The sequence below is a fragment of the Schistocerca piceifrons genome, chromosome 2, assembly GCF_021461385.2.
Source record: "Schistocerca piceifrons isolate TAMUIC-IGC-003096 chromosome 2, iqSchPice1.1, whole genome shotgun sequence".
NCBI classification, from domain to species: Eukaryota; Metazoa; Arthropoda; class Insecta; order Orthoptera; family Acrididae; genus Schistocerca; species Schistocerca piceifrons.
Window position 1 is genome coordinate 985,871,264 of NC_060139.1, and position 23,476 is coordinate 985,894,739.

A 23,476-nucleotide genomic window follows, 5' to 3' on the forward strand; every position below is an offset into this window, starting at 1 on the left:
CTCAGAGCCATTTGAGCACACCTTAAATGCATTGCATTAGAAGTAGCTGGAGGCTGCTGAAGAATTTTGAGCTTTTGCATTCAGTTATCATATTAAACATATTATCTCCATTTTTTCTAGTGTGAATGAATACCTTCACTTCGTCCTTGATATGCAATAATTTACTTAGTCAAATTTTTTGCCAAATTATGAAGTTGTCTTCGATTTGCAAGGAAGTCGTGAACTTTATGGGCATAAAATGGGGGGGGGGGAGATACTAGGGGGGGAGGAGGAGTCAGTGGAATGTATACGTGGAACAGTAACACTGTTTAATACAAACTGGCTACTCCTGCTTTAGCCGTTGTGAATAGTGTAGTTGTATTTGACTATTAAAGGGTAGTGTTTATTGCACTGTTCTGGCGTGATTTATACGGGGTGAACCAGAGCTCCACCGACAAACTTTCAGAGCAGAAATGCACGCCCAGAATTGTCAGCCGCGCGGCAGCAGACAGCAATCCTGCCCCGCCCCCTTCCCTCCCCCCCTTTCCCCGACACCCCCACCCCTTCTCTCAGCGGAATCCAATCGTCGCGCGCAGTAATGACCACTGCAGATCCCAATAACTGCAGTGGCAGCGCCGATCCGTGCTCGCTTTATGGGCCAGTGACGCGTTGCAAAGGACCTCTCATTGCGGATCTCTGCGGTGGGTCGCAATTAGCACGCTGTTATTTGAGGGAACCCCTTCTTCCGCGCCGGCGCAAACCCGCATGGGGGTCAAGCGACGCACAGACTGGTGGTCGTTTGCTTCACGTAACAAGTGGTCGCGGAGGCGTTGATGGAAAAAGTGGGGCTCACCATACCCCGACAAATGGCGTATCGTGTATACCGAAAGTGTTCAGTGGCATAGAACCAACAAAAGAGACATTTTTTTCTAAATAAAACCGTCTAGACCGTTTAATCTACATCTACATCTACATGGATACTCTGCAAATCACATTTAAGTGCCTGGCAGAGGGTTCATCGAACCACCTTCACAACTCTCTATTATTCCAATCTCGCATAGCGAGCGGAAAGAATGAACACCTGTATCTTTCCATACTAGCTCTGATTTCCCTTATTTTATCGTGGTGATCGTTCCTCCCTATGTAGGTCGGTGTCAACAAAATATTTTCGCATTCGGAGGAGAAAGTTGGTGATTGGAATTTCGTGAGAAGATTCCGTCGCAACGAAAAACGCCTTTTTTTTAATGATTTCCAGCCCAAATCCTGTATCATTTCTGTGACACTCTCTCCCATATTTCGCGATAATACAAAACGTGCTGCCTTTCTTTGAACTTTTTTGATGTACTCCGTCAGTTTTTTATAATTCTTCTTCCCCTTCTCGCTTCATGTATTAGGTGATTGCACCAGTTCCGATCAACAAGGTGTAGCCGTCTACCCGTCTAGTTATTGATTACAGCGGTGTTATCTTGCAAGGCCTTTCTCAGGAAAGCTCACGGCGTTAGAAACTGGTCACGAATGCCTGTGTTCGACTCTTTGATCACATTTGACAATCATATGCACAGCTGTCCTGGCTGCGTGCAGACAAGCGCAGGAATTTTGCATACCCTCTGATTTTTTTCAGTGGACACTGGCTCACATATCTCTCACCGACTATAACACTCTTGTCTAAACAACATGGCAGAAACACCCGTTCCCATCAAAGCAAAATCCTTTCTGTCGCACTCCGTCGTTCAGCCACCTTCTCGAAGTCCATCTCAGTAGCAGGAAACCGACTCTGGAACAACTTCTCGCGTTATATTAGAGAACTAAATATCTCCAGCTTCAGATTATAGGTAATGACATATGTGCTAAAACAACAATAAGGATTACCATTACCCCTGTACGCAAAGGATCACCATTGTCTCTTTACGCACTCCTTACCTTCGTGTATCCCTTTTGCCAACCTGATCTACCTCACTTCCCAGTATTCTTAGCCGGTGCAGTCTCCTTAAGTTTCCTTTTCCCACAACTCGTTATTTTATCTATTTTGTACACCTGTAAGTTCTGCTTATTTCTATCATTATGTTTATTGTTATTAATGTCGTATTCATTGTCAGTATTAACATTATTACTTTTATTTTTATTATTATTGTTACATCTGTTAGTGGCAGCAGCTGCAGAACTACAAATACTGTCAGTATTACCGTTGTTAGTTCATAGTTAGTGTAATTTACTGACACTGCCAGTTCAGACACTCAAAAACTGGAATCGGTATGGCTCCACATCCCTGCCAGTACCTTCCAGAGCCTCATTGACTCTCTCCTAGCTCGTCTCACAGCATCGACGTTGCAAAAGGAAGTTACTCAAGCTTTCGACAGATGGTCACTTTGAAGCATCCCCAACTCTCTTGTGGTTACCTTTCTAGGTACTTCACGTAGACGTCTGCTCGTAGATACGTATCGTCGGTAGGTTATCCGGCTTTACTTCCCGTCGTGATAGCGACGACTTTCCGATGAGGTGCGGGCCTTGTGTTTTGCTGTTACTGCGAGTCTTGTAAATAACGCTTTTATTTAGTAATTTGCCCGGCTAAAACTCTCCCCTTTTATGATTAAGACAGCCTGCGCCACCTTTCGGAGGGAGTGGGGACGTCAAAGAGTCACAAAAGTTCATATTAAGCAGTCGGTAAAACACGTAAACGTTCACTTCAGTTAGCGTGTTAGTTAATGCCTACGCTTTCCGCTAGATGGTGCTGACTTACTGCTGACTGGCTTTGGTCCCGTAAAACCTTCACTGATTAGAACTAGGTAAATGAAATAAGTACAACACTCTTGTATTTCACTTTCACTCTGTATTCAAGGATTAAGATGGTGATGGATGATGGTCTATTTCAAAGGTTCCTAGCCTGGAGGAATCTAAATAGTCCGCAAATGCCGATATGCACGCGCTCTACGCCCAGATTCGCAATTAACGGCACACGACACTTTCAAAAGTCCACTCGTTAAAATCTGAATACGGTTACCTCTGAATTCACTCGTATCAGCAGATAATTTGAGTTTCTGTCGTCTATGTGTGCGTAAAGTTCCAATCTAACACTAAAGTCCTAAAATCCCCTTAATACTCCGTTGCTACCAACAGTCAGAGATCGTACACTACATCACTTTTAATCTCCGTAATATTCTAACAGTTTATCGTGAATCCTGACACGATAAAGTCCAATCTAATTATTGTCTCGCTGGCTGACACGGGTTCCCCGCCCTTTAACGAAACAATCAAGGGAAAAAGGCGGCAATAATGACGATCAGGCCTTTTTATAGGTTTTTCATCACAAGAGTTTAACATCACTGCCTTCTCCATGACGGAGCTTCCGTGGCTTTGCTGTACTTAGACGTTGAACTACTTGCTGATAATTTTGATCTGCAATTACCGAACTCGTGTTTCTGCACTATTTTCCCCTCTAAAAATTCTATTCTTAATTTTAAATTATTCTTTCTATAGCTTTTATCACTGTAAACTGAACCGAGGTGTTACAACTTCCCTAAGTGCATCATGTCCCCACCATACCACCAGGCGGCATTCAGTCTCGTGGTGGTCACTGGTCATGTCAGTGTATCTCAATAAATACAACAGCCCATACAAAGCGATATAGGCCACTTGTTAAGACACTGGTCTCGGACTGGGGTTCAGTTCCCCGTCGAGCCAACCACATTTACGTTTGTGTGGTTCCCTAATTCTATTAAGGCAAATGCTTGATTGTTTCGCTTGATGTGGACACTGCCGATCTTCTGTGTCCGCCTCTCTGACCTTGTCGTCGACGGTACATTAAACGTTAATCTCTCCTCCTTTACTACGTTGCTGCCACACTGGGAGGGATTCCAATCAGCCTTGGATAGTACAAGGCCTCATAGAGTAATTTGTTGTAGGCTTGTGAAGGCACTTGGCCTGCTAATTATGCCAGAGCTGCACCGGCTGTGCTCAGCGACCAGAAAGCGCGAACTGGAGGCGGCGCGAGTAGCTGGATCAGCGGTCGCGCCGCGGCAGGTAAACCGGTCGCAGACCATTCCTGGAACGCCCACTGCGGGGTCACTGGAGGCCGTCCAGATCCCCCTCCCCCTTCCCGTGCCTACGACAGCCTTCAGCTCCAGAGACGGCGCATCTGCCGCGCGTCGCGGCCTCCAGTAACGGCGCGCTAAAAAGGCCAATGCCGTGCCGTCCAGGTGACGCAAGCGGACTCACTCTTCTCCAGTGACTGCTCTTATGCAAGCCCTCGCGTGCCGAGTTAAGTATGCTTACGGTACTGGTAATTCGTCCCAGGTGTCTTCTACAGGACTCTTGACAATAGCGGCATATGAAAAACGAGAAGACTACAATTCTCTGCGGAAGGTTAAACACCAGTGGCCGTTGTGGCATCTATGGTTGGTTGCTGTATGCCGGGTGGTGATGGGGTAACGTATTCTTCCGCATTTCCAGGTATCTGCCATATTGTAGGCCAACGGCCTTGCCGCAGTGGTAACACCGGTTCCCGTCAGATCACTGAAGCTAAGCGCTGTCGGGCTGGGCTAGCACTTGGGTGGGTGACCATCCGGTCTGCCGAGCGCTGTTGGCAAGCGGGGTGCACTCAGCCCTTGTGAGTCAAACTGAGGAGCTACCTGATTGAGAAGTAGCGGCTCCGGTCTCGTAAACTGACATACGGCCGGGAGAGCGGTGTGCTGACCACACGCCCTCCAATATCCGCATTCCGTGACGCATTTGGGCTGAGGATGACACGGCTTCCGGTCGGTACCGTTGGGCCTTCCAAGGCCTGTTCGGACGGAGTTTAGTTTTTACCGTATTATAGTATTTTTTTTAAAAATCCTCCCTGCTCCCTTATTGACTACCTGATTCTCCCTATATTTCGTCAATGATCACTGCTACATAGCCGGCCGGAGTGGCCGTGCGGTTCTTGGCGCTGCAGTCAGGAACCGAGCGACTGCTACGATCGCAGGTTCGAATCCTGCCTCGGGCATGGTTGTGTGTGATGTCCTTAGGTTAGTTAGGTTTAATTAGTTCTAAGTTCTAGGCGACTGATGACCTCAGAAGTTAAGTCGCATAGTGCTCAGAGCCATTTGAACCATTCGAAACTGCTACATAAATTAATTCCGTGCGGTACTGTTCAGATTCCATGACCGACAGGGCTCGAAAAGTTCTCGTACAATAATCGATACTGTTGTCAACATATAGTCTTTCTTCGTGCTTCTGCGGAAAGATGGCGGTTTGTCTCCAAGGGAATGCGAGGAGCCGAAATGGTTCAAATGGCTCTGAGCACTATGGGACTTCACTTCTAAGGTCATCAGTCCCCTAGAACCTAACTAACGTAAGGACTTCACACACATCCATGCCCGAGGCAGGATTCGAACGTGCGAGCGTAGCGGTCGCGCGGTTCCAGACTGTAGCGCCTAGAAACGCTCGACCACTCCGGCCGGCCCGAAAAAGAATCACATAGTCTACGCGTCTAGTGGGATCGTGAGACGGGGCAATGTTCACTTGTTTCTCGGTCGATACTGCCAACCCACTGATGCGTTCATGTCGTTCCCATCAGCTGCTGGCCCGACGGGGAATAACACACGGGAGTGAGAAGGACTGAGGAAAGCAGAGTTTAAAGAAGTTTACGTTTAAACATGCTCCTTGTACCATTTGTTTCTCCATTGACTTACACAACGCAACACTATTTCGCAACGCTTCGAAAGAGCCAGTATTGATAGATCGCTTAAGCTGGCACATCGGAAAACAGAGGACAGTCTGGTACGCCTCCTGCGATATGTTGATTTCTCAAGGACTGTTTCCCTGGCTCTCTATTTCCTTTGTTTTACTATTACTCGCGTAACAACTAATGTATGAGATAAAATATGTTGCTATGAAAAGAGCCCCGAAATACCTTTTAGTGATGCTGTGCTGTGACTTTCTTTGGATCATTAATTTTCAACAAAACAAAATATATTATGTTCTTATTGTTCTGGATCTGGCTTTCTATTAAAGGAACATTTTTTCGTTACCGTAACTCGCCATAAAGTTCAACATATCTTCCTGACTTTACAGTTATTGAGAAGGTTAATGAAAATTATTTCGTTATCAATACTGATGTTACATTACGCAATGATTGTTCAACATCAAAATTTTGCAGTGAATTTTTGTTAACAGTAAGACACCAATAAGTACCACTACTAACACGAGAACATGAGACTATTATCAGAGAAAAAGATGTTTTTACTACAAGGTTTGCCAGACCAGAACTACGCACAGCAAGATTTCTTTTATGTTGTGAAGGTAAATTATCTTTTTGCACTGTTAGTAATATGTTATCAGCAGCCCGCGTCAACATGTAAAACACATCATAAAATCTGCTGCTCTGCTCTGCAATTCCGAAAGCTGAAATAAATAATTTTAGTTCACTATTACCTGCCCGCTTCTTTGCGGTATGATTGATTTCCTTTAATGCAGTTTGAATGCGCCGCGGCAGCGGCTCGTTCGTTCGTAGCGCAGCTCTGCACCACGAATAATATTTAAACAACAGAAAATGTCTTAAAGGGATGGTATAAAATACCAGGCAAGCTTATTACAAATCATAATGCAAGTTTTCACTTAGTAACGCTATTCAAAACATTTAAACAGATTAAGTTATTACACACCTTTCCAAATCAATGTCTAATGGCGCCCCTCTATCAGTCTTGACAAAAGAAATGGCTCTGAGCACTATGGGACTTAACTTCTGAGGTCATCAGTCCCCTAGAACTTAGAACTACTTAAACCTAACTAACCTAAGGACATCACACACATCCATGCCCGAGGCAGGATTCGAACCTGCGACCGTAGCGGTCGCGCAGTTCCAGACTGTAGCGCCTAGAACCGGCCGGCCCTTGACAAAAAGAATGCCACGCAAGCGTACAATATAACGTCACAGGCTCTTCCTACTCACGTAACTACAAGAAGACGACAGAGAAATTAATGTTCGGTTTTTACTATTTATAGTAGTCACATATTCTCATCTGTGTTTGATATTTAGTAAGTATCGTCTGTGGCGGTTTCAGTGCTCGCCGACACAGATATTATTTTAAAAAATCAGTACATAATTCTATACAAGAACAAAACATGACACATAATGCTTTCTCTTTATTACATAAAGTTCACACAATCGTTGTCCACGCAATTACAATCATCCAGTTCAATTATTCTTTTCTCCTTTTCTTTACCACATATAATATGTGTTCTGCTAAGAGACGTTACAAGTGGAAGGGCTGGACCCAAATAAAGATCAAGCGCCATTCGTAAAATGCATAAAATAAGTTATTTCGAACAACATAACAAGATTGAAATGTTATCTTCAGAGAACACTTAAACAATTTCAGCAGTGATAACTCTTGTGTCGTCCGAACAACAGGCCGGCCGCTGTGACCGAGCGGTTCTAGCCGCTTCAGCCCGGAACCGCGCTGCTGCTACGGTTGCAGGTTCGAATCCTGCCTCGGGCATGGATGTGTGTGATGTCCTTAGGTTAGTTAGGTTTAAGTAGTTCTAACAAGGGAACCTCCAAATCGCACCCCCCTCAGATTTAGTTATAAGTTGGCACAATGGATAGGCCTTGATAAACTGAACACAGATCAATTGAGAAAACAGGAAGTAGTGTGAAACTGTGAAAAAATAAGCAAAATATACAAACTGAGTAGTCCATGGGCCATATAAGGAACATCATGGACGAAGTGTGCTTTGAAGCGCCGTGGTCCCGTGGTAGCGAGAGCAGCTGCTGAATGAGAGATCCTTGGTTCAATTCTTCCCTCGACTGAAAATTTTACTTTTTTTATTTTTGCATAGTTATTACCTGTCCGTTCGTTCATTGACATCTCTGTTCACTGTAATAAGTTTAGTGTCTGTGTTTTGCGACCGCACTGCAAAACCGTGCGATTAGTAGACGAAAGGACGTGCCTCTCCAATGGGAACAGAAAACATTTGATCGTAAGGTCATAGGTCAACCGATTCCTCCACAGGAAAACACATCTGATATATTCTATACGACACTGGTGACGGCATGTGCGTCACATGACAGGAATATGTTGTCGACCCACCTAACTTGTACACTTGGTGAATGGGTAAAAAGATTCTTCTACCTTGCCTGATTTAGGTTTTCTTGTGGATGTGATAATCACTCCCAAAAAAGTGATGAAAACATAAGAGTTTGTCACATAAACTGAAAATAAAAAATTAAAATTTACACTTGATGGAAGATTTGAACCTAGGATCTTTCGTTCCGCAGCTGCTCACGTTACCATGAGACCACGGCGCTCCTGCGTTCCTATTGTCCTTCTTGTTGCTTATCTTCCCTTGAACTACTCAGTTTGTATATTTTGCTTATTTTTTCACAGTTCCACATAACTTCTTCCTGTTTTCTCAATTGATCTGTGTTCAGTTTTTCAAGGCCTATCCACTGTGCCAACTTATAACTAAATCTGAGGGGGGTGCGATGGGGAGGTTCCCTTGTAAGTCTAGGGGACTGATGACCTCAGATGTTTAGTCCCATACTGCTTGGAGCCATTTGAATTCCGAGCAACACACAGGCGCTGCGAAAGCACCACAGGCGCAAAGATGTGAGCTGGTGACAGAGCCATAGAGACTCGCCACTTGCGCGAGTTCTACCACCGCCACGGGCGGTGCTCAGGATGAAGAATCGACTTCACTTCGGCCAGTACAATCCGGCAATGACTGGACGACAACGGATAGAAACCTACTCCGACGGTAGAAGAGCAGCTCTCGCCCCGTTGGTTACAGATCATCATCCAGGGCTGGCACAAACAGGGAACGTCGTTAAGTGAACTGTTAGAAGTGAACAGACAGTTGTATATTGCATTTGCTATGTACTGTAAGTAAATTTACAATTTGTACAGAAAGCAGATGGCAGTTATAAAAGTCGAGGGACATGAAAGGGAAGCAATGGTTGGGAAGGGAGTGAGACAGGGTTGTAGCCTGTCCCCGATGTTATTCAATCTGTATATTGAGCAAGCGGTAAAGGAAACAAAAGAAAAATTCGGAGTAGGTAATAAAGTCCATGGAGAAGAAATAAAAACGTTGAGGTTCGCCGATGACATTGTAATTCTGTCAGAGACAGCAAAGGACTTGGAAGAGCAGTTGAACGGAATGGACAGTGTCTTGAAAGGAGGATATAAGATGAACATCAACAAAAGCAAAACGAGGATAATGGAATGTAGTCGAAATAAGTCGGGTGATGCTGAGGGAATTAGATTAGGAAATGAGACACTTAAAGTAGTAAAGGAGGTTTGATATTTGGGGAGCAAAATAACTGTTTATGGTCGAAGTAGAGAGGATATAAAATGTAGACTGGCAATGGCAAGGAAAGCGTTTCCGAAGAAGAGAAATTTGTTAACATCGAGTATAAATTTCAGTGTCAGCAAGTCGTTTCTGAAAGTATTTGTATGGAGTGTAGCCATGTATGGAAGTGAAACGTGGAAGATAAATAGTTTAGACAAGAAGAGAATAGAAGTTTTCGAAATGTGGTGCTACAGAAGAATGCTGAAGATTAGATGGGTAGATCACATAACTAATGAGGAGGTATTGAATAGAATTGGGGGGGAAGAGGAGCTTGTGGCACAACATGACGAGAAGAAGGGATCGGTTGGTAGGACATGTTCTGAGGCATCAAGGGATCACCAATTTAGTAATGGCTCTGAGCACTACGGGACTTATCATCTATGGTCATCAGTCCCCTAGAACTTAGAACTACTTAAACCTAACTAACCTAAGGACTGCACACAACACCCAGTCATCACGAGGCAGAGAAAATCCCTGACCCCGCCGGGAATCGAACCCGGGAACCCGGGCGCGGGAAGCGAGAACGCTACCGCACGACCACGAGCTGCGGACTCCAATTTAATATTGGAGGGCAGCGTGGAGGGTAAAAATCGTATAGAGAGACCAAGAGATGAATACACTAAGCAGATTCAGAAGGATGTAGGCTGCAGTAAGTACTGGGAGATGAAGAAGCTTGCACGGGATAGAGTAGCATGGAGAGCTGCATCAAACCAGTCTCAGGACTGAAGGCCACAACACATGTACTGTGAAGTTTATCTACGATTATTTGAACTTCAGCATTGAGGGCCTTTTTTGTGTTGTATTACAAGCAGTGCTGCAGACCTCTTTATTCAACAAGCCACAAAGATAAGTAAACCTTTGAAGTCATTTGTGTGACTATGTTACCAATTTGTCGGCGATTTGTAGTACCCTCTTTCTCCTATTTTGTTACCTGACTCGGGGCGTAGCTGTATAATAGTGACAGGGAGCAGTTGTCTTAGCGGTGTACTACACTAGAAGCCGTTTCGCGAACTCAGATTCGGCCTACCGTAACAACAGTGGCAACTCGGTCTCCACAGCAGTAGCGACGAGGCCTTTACAAAACTGGCAACGAGTGTTTACAAAAATAACAATATTTCGATTAATCCAGAACAAGAGCCTTAAGGCTTGGCCTGGTACGCCTCCTGCAATTCGTTGATTGCTCAAGGGTTGGAAGGACTGAATCCAAATAAAGATTTAGCGCCATTCGTAAAATACTTAAAACAATTTATTTAAAACAACATAACAATATTGAAATGTTACTTGCAGAGAATTTTTAAAATAATTTCGGTAGTGATAACATTATTTCCATTAATACAGAACAGGAGCCTCTAGGCTTCGTTAGAACTTTGAAATAACTATCAAACGCCCAAACTGAATGCAATTTAACAAGGATTATTAAGCAGTTTTTAGACTTTAGGGGAACGGTAACTAACTTTACTAATCAAAAATATGAAGTGCTCCAAGATCTGTACGAAAGTTAAAATGTACCTTAATCAACAAGGGCAGCTACAGAATAAAAGCGATATCAAAAATACGGCAGCATGATTATTAGTGCAAACCGCCTTAACCGCCCAGGCGGGAGTGTCCTTACACGTCCTGTCCCTGCAGACCAACCGTCCGTCTACATATCCGGAAGAACAAACACCGCGCATTCATGTAACTGATATGCCTAGCTCGGCAGTGGATCCTCTTTCTTCAGCGTGGACACACAAATACGTCCGACCTCCTGTGAGAATCTCAGAGTAGCGGATGGTGAGTAAAATGGAGAGCCACTGCGGATAGGTGGCGCTCGATGTGAATGCGGATCGGTCGTGAGTCGTGCCGAAATAGTCCGCGAAGTTGTCTTCCGGATGGCGCAGTTGTTAAACCACCTGCCTAGTAAGCCGGAGATACGAGGTTCGAATGCCGGTCCAGTCACATTTTCGCTCGTCGCCGCTGATTCCGCGTAATGTCCATCTGCAACTGACAGCAGAGATCCCCTTCAATTTACACACACTCTCAGAAATACACATCACAATTAAATACCAATTCAAGGGTCCGGTCTCAATATCGCGTGTGAATTCAGGTGAGTGAGCTAAGAACGCAATGAATAATTAGTGTTAAGATGTTATCTGCCTTTCCTTCCCAGTAATAGTAAATGACTCTCGAGGAGCTCCAGAAAGATGTCAGGTTAGACTAGTGACAAAATTTAACGCGGGAGAAGCGAGCGCACAAAAGTAGCAGAAAGCGCCAGAAAATTTAAGTAGGCTCGCTCACACTGCTTTTAAAATTGGACAAGCCCACCCCAGGACGGATTCGTTACTATTCTTCCGGCTAATTTGCGCTTTAATCTTCCCGCGAAAAGGAAGCAAGCTACTAACAAGGGAACCTCCGCATCGCACCCCCCTCAGATTTAGTTATAAGTTGGCACAGGGATAGGCCTTGAAAAACTGTACACAGATCAATCGAGAAAACAGGAAGAAGTTGTGTGGAACTATGAAAAAATAAGCAAAATATAAAAACTGAGTAGTCCATGTGCAAGGTAGGCAACATCAAGGAGCGTGTTAGCTTACGAGCGCCGTGGTCCCATGGTTAGCGTGAGCAGCTGCGGAATGACAGGACCTGGGTTCAAAGCTTCTCTCGAGTGAAAAGTTTAATTTTTTATTTTCAGATAATTATCAAAGTTCAGGCACTCACACATAATCAACTTCGCTCTCCAAAATTCCAGGACATGTTCAGATTTGCTTGGACATATACAGGATTTGACGGTCTACGCACGGAAACATTTGAAAACGTATAAAAACATATGTTTTGACAGAGCACAGGGAAAACTGCGCGACTGTGAAACTGTTGCATTCATTTGATGCAGTTTATGTGACAAACTCATCACTTTTTTTGGGAGTGATTATCACATCCACAAGAAAACCTAAATCGGGTAAGGTAGAAGAATCTTTTTACCCATTAGCCAAGTGAGCAAGTTAGGTGGGTCGACAACATATTCCTGTCATGTGACGCACATGCCGTCACCAGTGTCGTACAGAATATATCAGACGTGTTTTCCTGTGGAGGAATCGGTTGACCTATGACCTTGCGATCAAATGGTTTCGGTTCCTATTGGTGCACGTCCATTCGTCTACTAATCACACGGTTTTGCGGTGCGGTCGCAAAACACAGACACTAAACTTATTACAGTGAACAGAGACGTCAATGAATGAACGGACAGATCGTAACTTTGCAAAAATAAAGAAAGTAAAATTTTCGCTAGAGTGAAGACTTTAACCGAGGACCTCTCGCTCCGCAGCTGCTCATGCTGACCACGGGACTGCGGCGACCGTGCGCTTACATTCTCCTTTATATTGCCTATGTTGCCGATGAACTACTCAGTTTGTATATTTTGCTTATTTTTTCATAGTTCCACACAACTTCTTCCTGTTTTCTCGATTGATCTGTGTTCAGTTTTTCAAGGCCTATCCACTGTGCCAAATTATAACTAAATCTGAGGGGGGTGCGATGGGGAGGTTCCCTTGTAAGCAGAGCGGCCCCAAACAAGTAGGCCCGCTCGGTTTCACAGTTTAAGTGCACATATACAACAGTAAAATCAATATCCACAGTACTAATGTCTTACACAGCTTAACGGCCTGGTAGGCACGGGCCTTACGGTCTATCATACGTAGAATACACTACCTCATAGTGGATTCAAGTACCATACGTTGAATACCTACGTACCATATGTAGAATACAGTGGATACAATTACCATTAATCCAGAAACACAAGACGCGGAGTCTGAGCAGACCCACTCTATAGAACTAGGTCAAATTTTGGCTACCGATGGTACAATTAGCGATTTTCATGGTTCTGGGGGGAACGTTTACTACGGAGCCATGACCTAGCCGTTGAATTTCCCTGCATCGGCCACCACTTAAACGCAGCACACAAACGAAATCGTAGTTCGAATAATATCGCACCAAGTATCTCCGCACAGGATTCTTACAGCCAGGCCGCTGAAACTTTGCACTTGACATACGCGTTTGAAGTTGGCAGCGTAATTGAGTGGAAGAGAAGTGCGAGGCGTTTGGCGTGGGGCGTGAACCAATTCGAGCATGGTAATCGCTGCCGGTCGTGACGTCACGACTCCCGCGTTGCCGGCTTTGTTTGGTGTGAACGTAAACAACTTGCATCGTGTGTCGTTGCTTGCTTTGCTTCGCTGCGGTTTAGAAAATTCTGATACTCGAAAAAAAACTTCTTTTGCCTAGTGACAATCCTCTGTTCCAAGAGGTGCCGCTAGGCAGTTACTACAGTAACACGTGCGTTTTACGAACCAGAGAAAGAATACGCAAGTATTCATGGACAGTCATCAGTTCCTGCCGATAAAGTAGTGTAACACACATCAAAAACTCTTGGCGTTAGTGCAAGAACAGATGTAAGCAAGGGAGTATTACTGCAAAAGTTGAGAGATGTTGTCGTGAGCCGTAACGATTTCGAGTCGTCTAGATCAGATAATATATTTTTAGCGACTCCTGGAAAGAAGAAAAAGCTGCCTTACCGTGTCACTGACTTCGACTCTTTCAAGACGGGTGCAATTTGCAGGTATATTTATGCTTACTACAGCAGAGAAGACCATCCTACGGTAGCAAAGTTGCTAGTCCCTTTGAAAGAAACATGTTTTCAGGTGTGGGAAAAGTCACAAAAATTTTTTCTGAAAAGTACGGATTTTCGATACAAAGCGCTAGACGTACGCGAAGTCTTGTTAGAAAAGGTGCATATTGTTACGGCTCGAAGCAATTCTTGCGCATAATTGTGGTCAATTTGATTTGTGTTTGTGTTGACGACCATGAAGACGGTTTTGGCACTGATTCCGACTACAATGACTATGGGGAGCTGGATGCATCGCGCCATTGCCACCGTAAAATGGTGCGTGAAGAGAAACGAATATCGGTTATTTATTCCATCATTGTCATTATAAAATGTAGAGCGAAAAGTTACACTCACGGTTATTACTTATTTTGTAAACTATGTACATTGTTTTCAAGGTATCGGTCATCATCAAATGCTTATTTTCTGCATTTCTTTGCTTCATTATCGAAAGCGTGTGCTTCATTGTGATTGTATAAACGAAAAAACTTTACAAAGGGCATTATACTGGGTATTACAACTAAACTTTCCCTATTTAACACGTTATAACATGGAAACTAATTACCGTGCGAGTACCAAACTTTACGGCAAGAGTGGAAGAATGAATTGATTGTTGGAGTTAATAACGATCATCCCCCTTTACCTCCTCTGCATTACTGCAGATGACGTGTCACTGAGCACACTTGTTCTGTGCATGCAGTACACGTGAGGCGCCTAGTTGTTTCCACTGTACTGTGTGGAATACGAAGCTTCTGTTATAGTTCACTAACCTGCTGTCTTCCAAGTTGATGTCCCCAGCGCAGAAAACAGGACGCAGGTTGTAGGTTCTGTATCTTGAGGCTGAAACTGACTTTTAGCGAGATTCTGTTCTGAAATAATGTATCACTTCTTTGGGATGCCACTCGCGTATTTTAATGTAGCCACACGAGAAGACTACATTGTCTTAGTACAACACCTTCTGATACAGCAAAGTACATGATCAAACACAATGTTTACGAAAATGTATCTTTACACTATTTGTGGCACGTGTCTGTGCCTCATGACTACCGGAGTGAATCTTTTAATACTGAATACTGGCAAACACATCCTGCCACAGACAACATGACTGCACATCTCGACTGCCTAATCCAGAGAGACGAACAGGAACTTAAATAAAAATAGGAAACACATCCTACGACAGATAACATGTCTGTTCTTCTAGATTGCCTAATCCAGAGTGACGAACACGAACTTGAATAAAAATTGGAAACACATCCTACGACAGACATGTCTGTTCTTTTCGACTGCCTAATCCAGAGTGACGAACAGCCCGAAACACTTCGCGCGCCATACCAGAAAAGGCGTGACCCGAAAGCTTCCGAAGTGCTTCGTCTGCAATTTCGTCAGTCTTTTGTTTTTTATTTAAATTGTTTTTAATAATTCTAAAATGACTGATTGATAGTCAGCTGTTGAGAGATGTTTATATTAAAAAGTGAAGTCATTCCAATGAATAGTTTAACTAATAATAATAACTATACTTTAACGTTTTGGCGCCCTTGCTCCGAACACAGCAGCCACTCACAGAGCAGTAGCATTATGCAGGCGGTCTTTCTCACGGGAATGGTACCGAATCTAACACCTGTCACAGGTGCCACACATCACATTTCGTCATCTACATACTTTTTGCATCTCCACTGCTCTGAGAACAGCTTCTTGGAGCCTAATATGATGGCTGACTAAGCCAGAAATATTACAACTTGTTAGCATTAATGTGCAGAGAATGGGGCGCATGATTTCCATGCGTCACAGCGCCACTTCCAACTATGACCGCCAGATGCCGTGATCAGTCGTCTCATACAACGGACCCGTCACAGTGCACTTGTTGACGTGTCAATATGAGCTAGGACAAAAGGAGCAGGGCGTTATTGGTGAAGCTCTGTTATCAAAACATCGGTAATGCTGCAGCTGCACCTCGAGAATATCGCCAGCTGAAAGGATTATCTAAGGGTCTTCTTTCTCCAACTGCTGTACGGAGCATGATGAAGAAGTTCGAATCAAATGGAGAACAGGACGTCGCTCTGGGAAGAGGCCGACGACCGGTTGCACTACAGGTGGTTGATGAAATCGCTGTTGCTATGGCAGACAACGCTGCGCGCAATTTCCGATCGTCATGCAGTGCGCTTGTTTTGCCAGGACAATTGAACATCCCGTGGTCCACTGTACGGAAGATGTTTCGAACTATTCTCAAACGGTACAAGACCCATATCGTATAGAAGGTTGCACCACAGGGCGCACAACGACGTTTTGACTTCGCTCTTCACTTTCTTCCAAGATTGAAATTGACGAAGGCTGGTCTTGGACCATCCTATGGCCAGTCGAAGCTTATTTTTCTCTGACGGAAGAAGTAAACACACAGAACTGCCGAGTGCGGGTATCTTCACCTCCAGTCACAGTGCATGAAGTTCCTATGTATCGTGGACGTGTCACCGAAGGTGTGGCTTCACGGTTACCTTCATCATTGGCCCATTCTTTTTTGAACAGGTTGGCGCTCAAGGACCAAAGACACGCAGTGTGGCTGGCCCGCGTTACTGCGGTATGCTGCGCCAGCATGTCATACCGTTCCCACAGGAGAGGGACGCATTCAGCTCAACCGTTTTCATGCGTCAGTTGAAGTTCACCCGCTTCTCCGAAAGACATTTGGAAACGATCGAATTATCAGCCGATCGTATATTGGTCGACAAGATGCCTAACAAAGGTTGGGAACCACAGGTGTAGGTAGTGGCCACAACGCGGATTGCGAGTCGCATACGGCTCTCGCCTCAGCATACCCTAGCTGTTGTCGGTAATGCTGTAAATGCGCAACCTTCTTGTCGCATTGATAGCCAGTTAATATTCATCTTCACATTTTCGCGATGGACTGACTGATCCATCAGATTCTGGACGTGCAGTCGCAGGGACTCCCATATCTTCAAGGGATAATGCGGCCGTGTATCTGTCGGTCGTCTTCTGAGTAAGTTACACTGTAGCTACAGCACTCACTCGGAAGATGGCCGAAAGCTGCACGGCCAAATTACCACTTGAAGAAACAGAGTTCGTGCGCCTGCGCGCTCGAAATCTAATAGATCAGTTAGTGAGTTACTCTTGTACGAGTAACATGCTTATTGTTCTCCGTGCTGTAACTTCGTTGATGTAAAATGATGACTGTTGCTAGTGCCCTGACAGTTACGATATTATATAAGAATCATAAATATGAAGAAGAGAGTAGGTTTAGTAAAGTTTGGGAAGAAGAAATTCGTTTGATATAGATACGGTAAACGAGTGTATACTTTGTGTCAGATGACATTGCCACAGTTCAAGGGAATAATCTGAAACGTCATCATGACAGCAACCACAGTGGTTTCAACAAAGACTTCCCTGTTGATTCACATGTAAGGAGAACTAAACCGACAACGTTGAAGGGAAATTTAAAAGATCAGAGTAAAATCATGTCCATGTTAATAAAGGAAGTAGATTTTACAATCAAACTGGCTTCTTCTTGGCTTTTACTATTTCAAAAGCTTACAGACCTTACAAAGAAGGAAAGTTCACAAAATGAATATTAGACAAATTTTTTCTATCTTAGTCCCCGAAAATAAGAAACTGCTGAACGTACAGCAGAGAGGCGAGTTCCTATTTTTGGCGGCCATATTGTAAGTAATTTCCAAAAAGAAAAAGGATATTCAGTAAGTATGAATAAGAACACCTTCACTCATAAATGTTCGTGTTTCATACGATTGAATTATGCTTTGTTTTCTGTCCTGTTGATAAATGTGTTTAATTTCCAGCATAAGCTGCGCGGTGATTCTTATTTTAAAGAGGTAAAGTCTGAAGGCATTCGTGCACTCTTGAAAACAGGTTTTGAAAGTCCTGCCTGCCCTCTGCTTGTTTTTTTGTATATGGTAGGTAAAACAACTCTAACTTATTTTCTGTCATATGATTCGTGAATTTCGAAACTTAACATCTAATTTTCTCGCAATAGGAACATTCGTTTCTCATCACCTAGATCAAGAGAGGAAGTAAATGCGTTAAAACGATTTGCAACTGATGATGGACCCACAGGGTCCGAAATGCATCGTGTGATTAATTAATTATACACGGAAACTTGTGACTGAAGGCGTTATTATTCTTACTTCTTGTGTTTTGACTAGTCACGTGCACTACTGCAAGATATGAATAAATGTAAACGCGTATTACTGAGTATTTAGTAATGAGTCTACGAGCTTACAGATACCAAACATCAACAGTAATTTGCCATATTAGTTTTAAAAATTTTATAAAAGCTTCTTAGGTAATGCTAGCTGTTAAGTCTCTAAATAATATGTAAAAATCTTGAATGCTTGGTGCTCAACAGCTTTCAAATACTTACTAAAAGACGTCTTCTGTACACCATGAGCTGCATTACTTTTATTTGCCAAAACAGGTTTTCGGGTTTATAACCCATCATCAGCGGTATCTGATACAGTGGAATAAACACCTGTATGTGTATCGATTTCCGCGAAACGACACTCTACATATGCAACAGTAATATAAATCTACTTACATCCTGCATTTCTATAGCAATGACATGCTTGTCAGTTAATACGACTAGACCTGAAATGTGTCCTGTAACATAGTACACAGTTTGTCATATACGTTACTGCTATCAAATTTTGGGCAGTGACAATTCTTGATAATGTTAGACATAAGTATCATATACAGTAAACATGGATCTGACAGGTCAAGGAGCCTACATTACCTGTCCTTTGTTATTTCTAAGATCATATTTATATATGTCTGTGACATGCATTCATATATTTATGTAAATTACAATTTCTGACAATTTGCATGTCAAGGTAGAATATACAAAAAGTATAATATTGCAAAATAATCCAACATATCACTTAAAATTACACAATTTTACGTGCAGCACACAGACTCAAAACCAAAATCATTCGGTTAAAACTCTGTTGAAATTTTGTATATACATCTTATTCCGTAACTCTGCGTGTTCATTCACGACTAGACAAGATACTTAATGGACAAACATAGTTATGGAATAAGATGTGTATGCAAAATTTCAGCAGTGTTTTAACCGAATAATTTTGGTTCGGAGTTTATGTCCTGCACATAAAATTGTCTAATTTCACGTGATATGTTGGATTATTTTGCAATCTTATACCTCTTGTATATTCTACCTTCACATGTGAATTGTCAGAAATTTTAAGTTACATAATTATAGTATATGCATGTCAAAGTCATATATAAATATGATTTTAGAAATAACAAAAGGCAGGTAATGTAGACTCCTTGACTTGTAAGTTCCATGTTTACTCTATGTGACAGTTACGTCAAACATTATCAAGTATTGACACTGCTAAAATTTGACGGTCGTAATGTACATGACAAACTGTGTACTATTTTATAGAAAACATTTCAGATCCTGTCGTATTAACTGACAAGCATGTCATTGCTATAGAAGTGCAGAATGCAAATAGTCTTATATCTGTACAGTTACGTTCTGTAGAAATCGATGCACATACAATTGTTTGTTCGTCTGTATCAGATGCCACTGATGATTGTTATAAATCCGAAAACCAGTTTTCGCAAATAAAACATTTCTAGTGCAGCTCATGGTGTACAGAAGATGTCTAAATAATGTGGCTCTGTTCGAATCAGTTCTGTTAGCAGGCGGCTTCAAAAGGCAATTTTAATGACCGCCACAGGTTTATAGCTTTGGTTTCCTTTCTTGATGACTGTTCCCAGTATTTGCAACTTCCTGAGTTGTCTGGCTAGCATAGCTTCGCTCACCAGTGTGGCTTGTATCCGAGCTCATGCGTTAAGATAAGTTTGTGGCCTACCTCCGATGTTACTCAACCTGTACATTAACCGAACATTAAGAGAAACCAAAGAGAAATTTTGAGAGGGAATTAGAGTTCAGGGACCAGAAATAAAAACTTAGAGGTTTGTCGGTGACATTGTAATGCTGTCAGAGACAGCAAAGAACTTGGAAGAGTAGTTGAGTGGAGTGGACAGTGTCTTGAAAACACTTTATAAGATGAAACAATAAAAGAAAAACAAGGGCAAAGGAATTATTCGCATTTAACCGGGCGATGCTGAGGGAATTAGATTAGGAAGTAGAAAGGGTATAAAATGCAAACTGGCCATAGCATGCAATGCATTTAAAAAAAGGGAATTTGTAAATATATAATGAAATCGAAATGGTAGGAAGTCTTTTCTGGAGATATTTGTCTGGAGCGTAGCGTTGTTCAAAAGTGAAACGTGAACGAAAAACACGTCAGACAAGAAAAGAATAGAAGCTTTTAAAATCTTGTGCTACAGAAGAACGCTGGAGATTAGATGAGTAGATCGAGCAACTGGGAAAGTACTGAATATAATTAAGGAAAGAGAATTGTATGGCATAACTTGACGAAAAGAAGGGATTGGTTGATAGGACAGATGCTGTAGCAACAAGACATCGTCGATTATGTAACGTAGGGAACTATTGGGTATAAAAATCGTAGAGAAAGAGTAAGATATGTACAGAGTTTACAGTCAGCAGGTTGAAGGGGATGTTGGTTGCAATAGTTATTAGGAGGTGAAGAGTAGCGAGACCAGCTGTATCAAACCAGTCTTCGGACTGAAGTCAACAAAACTAAAAACAACAACATATTGACATAGAAAAACTTTGCAGTTAGAAGGAATAAAGACGGTTTCATACTAAGCCAGTTGTGGAACTAGTCGCCCTTCGAAAACAAAAATATGCTGGGAACCTTTAACAAGTTTGTCACTTACAGTACTAGTTTTCGGAACTCCCTCCCAGCGGGTATGGAACATGTCTCAACTTTCGACAAATGTTGCACCCTAGTTTATCATAGCAATGCAGAAGATTTTCCGCTAGTTCCTTGTAGTTTTCTGCCTTTGTCTACAAGCTACAACGGAATTCCAGCCTACCGTCTGGATACCTATGAAAACGTTATCGAGACGTTCATGTTTTAACAGAGTCAGTATTTCGGACCACCACAAACTCCTCCGCTGTTTCTTGAGTAGGTGCGCAGAAGTGCTGTCCCGGTGGCTCTGGGTTTTGACGGATACGACAAGTAATTTGTTAATTACTCTGTCCATACCAAGTTGTAGTGTCTGATGCGCAACTGCTGACGGCAATATACTCAGATTACCAGAAAGAAACATCATGCAGTATAATGTGTGGAATTTTGAAGGTAGTTTCAGAAATGTCAAAATTATGCTTATCGGTAACTAGTAATGAAACATCCAGCCACATCATCTTGGAAAATATAGAAAATAGGGATTTTTGGGGAAGGTTTCGTGATCAACGTATCTGTTTTGCAGGGTAACATCTATTTTTGTTCACGATCGTGTTTCACTGTCGGCTAGTGTTATCCGCAAGAACTGGTAGATCTGTCTCACATCTCATGCTCAAACCGAATGCAATCGTTAAGGAACTGGACTCGTATTTTGGCATACAGGATTTCCAGTCTCCCGTCCCAGATTATACTCATCGATTTCATTCCTCGTCCTTCTCGAACGTGACCTTTTGAACTCTTATGACCTCCTCGTTGTTATATTCCGGTATTTCTTCCTTTTTTCTTTCCATCTTACGTAATTCCAGCGGATAGCAGGTACACGATAGCACACTACCGCGAAAAAAATCCTGTAGAGCTTTATCGCAAGTCGCAAGTTTCGCGTTTGGGCAGACGAGTATCCTTGGAGAGCAGATTTCTGAAGGACGAGTATCCTGGTCGCACGTATTCAGCATCAACGAAAGCGCCTTCGAGATCAGATTGCTGCCGACCGCGTCGGCTACGGTGCGTTGGGGCACTGACCGGCCGTGACGTAACGGCTGCCACACGAGCCGTACCACTCGCACCTGCTACCACTGATGGGGCCCGACTGAGCTGCCACCACCCTAGGAAGACAATTCTCTATTTCTGAATAATAGATGTCCCTCTCTCCTGTTGACAGTAGAGGTCTTGGTCCGTACACCTTGGGAAGCGACCATTCGCAGATGGAACAGAAAAGGGAGGAAGTGATTGGTAAAGGTTGACAAAGTACCCTCTGACATTCTGCTTGTGCAGCATACATGTAGATGTAGCTCACAGCACTGATTACAACTGATTACCAGTGTGGGGAGACCAGACAGTGGAGTGCCACTGCTAGATACTCTTCTAACGTGACGCCCAAACATAAACTATTTTCGAGACTGACCCTACTCAATCTTGTAAATTTGTGGTAAGTTCTATGGGACCAAACTGCTGCGGTCACCGGTCCCTAGGCTTACACACTACTTAATCTAAAGTAAACTAACTTACGCTAAGGACAACACACACACCCATGCCCGAGGGAGGACTCGAACCTCCGACGGGGGAAGCCGTGCGAACCGTGGCAAGTTGCCTTAGACCGCACAGCTACCCCGCGCGGCCCTTCTGGATCTAATGCTCAACGCAACGTGTTGTGTCCCCCATATGATTCGTTACACAGCCTACATAAAAGATCGCTGAGCTCCTTGCCTACAACTCAGGCGCAACGTAGTTAAGAATGGAGAGGGAGCACTCGACAAGAACTTACGTTACGCATCCGCCTTCTGTCACAAAAATAGTCTGCAAAACGAGAATATAAGCCGACACGCGACTCCACTCAGCAGATAACACCTCAAGCCAACCGTTGGGCACTCGTCAGACGGTACCAAGACAGTGTGTCACCGAATGTCTTTGTACTCACTTACGGTCGCCTCCAAGAAAACCCAAGTTGGACGTTATATGAAGCAAGATGGCAGTTATAAGAGTGGAGGAGCACGAATGGGAAGCAGTGGTCGAGCACGGATTGAGGCAGGGTTGTAGCCTATCCCCAATGTTATTCAGTCTGTACATTGAGCAAACAAAAGAAAAATTTGGAGTAAGAATTAAAGTCCAGGGAGAAGAAATGTAAACCTTGAGGTTTGTCGATGACATTGCAATTCTGTCAGAGACAGAAAAGGACTTGAAAGAACAGTTGGACGGAATGGACAGTGTCTTGATAGGAGGATATAAGATGAACATCAACAAAAGCAAATCGAGAATAATGGAACGTAGTCGAATTAAATCAGATGATGCTGAGGGATTTAAATTAGGAAATGAGACAAAGTAGTAGATGAGTTTTGCTATTTGGGCAGCAAAATAACTGATAATGATCGAAGTAGAGAGGATATAAAATGTAGACTGGCGATGGCGGGGAAAGCGTTTGTGAAGAAGAGTAATTTGTCAACATCGGGTATAGATTTAAGTGTCAGGAAGTCCTTTCTGGAAATATTTGTATGGAGTAAGTCTTGTATGGAAGTGAAACATGGATAAACAGTACAGACAAGAAGAGAATAGAAACTTTTTAAGTGTGGTGCTACAGAAGAATGCCGAGGATTAGATGGGTAGATCATGTAACTAATGAGGAGGTACCGAATAGATCTGGGAAGAAGAGGGATTTGTGGCATAACTTGACTAGAAGAGGGGATCGGCTGGTAGGACACGTTCTGAGGCATCAACGGATCACCAG

At 43.2% G+C, this 23,476-nt stretch overlaps 1 protein-coding gene and 1 pseudogene across 3 annotated transcripts in view; both read left to right on the top strand.

Annotated features, from left to right (window-relative positions):
• LOC124776265 (prolyl 4-hydroxylase subunit alpha-2) overlaps window positions 1-23,476 on the top strand; it is a 203,586-nt gene that overhangs the window by 57,352 nt on the left and 122,758 nt on the right. The gene's annotated exons all lie outside the window — the stretch shown is intronic.
• On the top strand, window positions 4,444-4,561 carry LOC124778591 (annotated as a pseudogene).